Raw genomic sequence first — 3,280 nt, 5'->3', positions numbered from 1 at the left:
GGTGGGCTCCGTGGGCCCGCACCCCACCCTCCTGTCCTCGGTGGGCTCCGTGGGCCCGCACCCCACCCTCCTGTCCTCGGTGGGCTCCGTGGGCCTTCCCTCCTCCTCTGCTGTCTCCTCAGCTGCCTAGTCTTGCACCACTCAGCAGCTCTCTGCCCTATGGAGGACTGGGCTTGTGGGTGGACGTGCCCGAGGGGAGGGACTCGGGATCTCGGGCCCTTCAGAATCCGCACACCCACGCTCGTGGGCAGGCTTCTGGTTTCGCCATGAATTTCTTTCGCACGAGGTGGTTGTGGGTCTTGGCTGTCGGTGACCCCGGACCCCTCATGCGGAGTAGAACGCTACGGGTCTCCCTCCTGGAGGCCATGTGCTTCCCCAGGCCTGGCTGCTCAGTGCCCTTCTGACGGCTCTGATTCGGCTGGCGAGGCGCCCCACACCCAGTCACCCGCACCGAGCCTCTGCGTCCAAGACCGGGCCTCTCCTGGCACTCTGCACTCTGCTCACACCCACAAGCAGCTCCCCTGAAGTCTCTTCCCCGGCTCCTCAGACCCCAAATGCAGTGCGCCCCCCCCAGGTCCCCTCAGCCTTCTCTCACCTTGACATTCTCCTCCCCTTCCCAGCTACCAGTTACTAGGAAGATCCATCCGCCCCCCACCTCTTCTCCCCCAGCTTCCCTCCCTCGCACAACACTTGTCCCAACAACCTCCGTGCCCCGTGCCCCGTGGCCTGGCTGCCAGCCTCACCCACTGGCGCAGCCACGCAGCCCAGGGCTGAGCCAGCCGGTCACGCCCCCGGAACCTCTGCTCTAGCCTGGACAGGGGCGTCACTCATTAAAACGTCCCCCTCTGTGCCTCCTCTTCACCCCACAATAAACATCTGACAAAATGAGTGGCCGGGACCAACGGGAGGGTGCTGGGAGCCTTGGTGGTGAGTGCTGTGTGGTAACGGACCTCTGAAGAGGTGTGAACGGCTGCCCCTGAGCCAGACAGGCTGCAAACCACAGCAGCCCCAATTAAAACAACACAACTTTCAGAAAAGAATGGGCGAGCCTTGCTGCTACTGAGCCCTCACTCCGGTGCCGCGGCCAGCCCACGCGGGATGGGCACAGCCTCCAGCTGGACTGAAGCCCTGGAACAAACTTAGGGAGGCAGATGGGGTCTCAGGATCCCAGGGCCTGGGTGAGGCGTCCGCTCTAAAGTCTGCAGCAATGGGCTCGTTCGGGTTTCCTAGCCTAGGACACCCCCCACTCGTGACTCAGGTCTTCTCAGAGCTTGGATGGGAGTCCTCCTTTGAGCAGGGAGGGGACAGGGTGAGGGATGGAGTTGTCACCCGGCCCTTTAAGAGCCAGGAGAGCTGGGAAAGGGCTGGACACTGGGCATGCAGGGGTTAACCACAAAGCCAATCTCAGAGCGAGATCAATGGGTTACTCACCGCAGGAAGGCAGCACGCAAGAGCCAGGCAGAAGACCATGCCACCCCGGGGAATCGGGCTGAGGAGGCAGCAGCCAGTGGCTACTCCAGAGGGAGTGCCCGGCCAGTTGAGCAGAGGGGGCCGAGGGGAGGAGGGGCCTTGCCGGAGAAGAGGGAGAAGTGAGAGGCAGACCTGCCTGCAGGCGGCACCAGGGGCGGCCACTGAGCCAGGCGGCAGCGGCAGCCGCTGGGCTGCCCAGGACCGAGCTGGGACCCAGTGCCCAGGGTTGAGGTGGGTGCTGCCCAGGATGGGCATGGGGCATGCTGCATGTTGGGGGGCAGCGGTTACCTTTCTTCCTCCTTGTCTGGTCCCCCTTGCCCTTAATTTGTCCCATCACAGAGGGACCCACAGGTAGTAGCTGATGTGGGCTGTGGGTGGGCAAGCTGGCTGAGGTACCACCTGTTACAGGTGCCCAGATGAGCTTCCATCCTGGGAGTTGGGGCCCCAGGATGGCAAGAGCCCCAGATCCACCACTCAGTGACGTGAGCCCACTATGGCCCGTCCCTGAGCCTCAGTTTCCTCCTGTGCAAGAGGGGCCTCTCGGGGCCCTCACTGGACTGGACTCGCTGATTCAGGGGTGTCACCCATGTTTGGCTGACTGTGGCCCATGCCCAAGAGTCTTCCCTGAGCTTCAGGTCCCCAGTGAGGAGGAAACGAGAGAAGCAAGTAAGGTTGGAGTCCCTTCCCTCACCCCCGATGTCCTGCCTCTCTCTGCATCATGGGTGGAGGGGTCCATCACTACCTCATCAGTCCTCCCCACCCTGGGGCATGGAAGTGTTCCCTAGGAAACTGAGAACCCCACTTGAGAGGCCAGAGTGACCGCCAGGAGCTGGCACTGTGGTCTGGGTGATGTCCCCTGGCTTTGCTCCTCCCGGCATCGCTTCCGGCGCCGAAGACCAGGCCAGGCTGGAGGAGCTGGAGTCCTGGTCCAGGGAGGGTTGGGGCGCCTGTCTGAAGACCCCAGCTTCTCTTCCCAGGTGACCGTCTAATGGGGAGATGGCTGACGCCCAGAACAGTTCGCTGGACAGCCCAGGGAGCGTGGGGGCCGTGGCGGTGCCTGTGGTCTTTGCCCTCATCTTCCTGCTGGGCACAGTGGGCAACGGGCTGGTGCTGGCGGTGCTGCTGCAGCCTGGTGGGAGTGCCTGGCAGGAGCCGGGCAGCACCACGGACCTGTTCATCCTCAACCTGGCGGTGGCCGACCTCTGCTTCATCCTGTGCTGCGTGCCCTTCCAGGCCGCCATCTACACGCTGGACGCCTGGCTCTTCGGGGCCCTGGTCTGCAAGGCCGTGCACCTGCTCATCTACCTCACCATGTATGCCAGCAGCTTCACGCTGGCCGCCGTCTCGGTGGACAGGTGCACTGGGGTGGGGGTAGGGGCTGGCTGGGGCTGGGCTGGGGAGGACCGATGGGAGCAGGCTGTCCCTGACTTCGGGAGGAGAGAATGGGCGCGGAGGGGCGGATCGGGACACAAAGGGAGACCAGAGGCAAACAGTCTGGCCCGTCAGCCCATCTGCCCGTGCCCGCCCCGACTCCTCGCGAGCTTCCCCACCGGTGGCCAGCACACAGTGGGCGCTGTTCAGTGACTGACGTGAGTGAGGGAAGCAGTGAATGCACCAGACGGGCGGCTACTTCACTGCCGGCCACACTTGGCCCATCCTGTGTCCAGCCCTGCTCGCCTGACTTGGAACCTGGGTCAGCCGGGCTCGCGCCCTGGCCGATGGCCGTGGACCCATCCCGTTGCTCTGAGCCCTTCGGCCGCTCCCTGGGGCCGCACAGCCCCCCGCGTCGGGCGGGCATCCAGGCCGCCGC

The sequence above is a fragment of the Condylura cristata genome, unplaced genomic scaffold, assembly GCF_000260355.1.
Source record: "Condylura cristata isolate star-nosed mole 26May11 unplaced genomic scaffold, ConCri1.0 scaffold00004, whole genome shotgun sequence".
Lineage (NCBI taxonomy): Eukaryota > Metazoa > Chordata > Mammalia > Eulipotyphla > Talpidae > Condylura > Condylura cristata.
Note: the sequence above shows the minus strand (reverse complement) of the source record.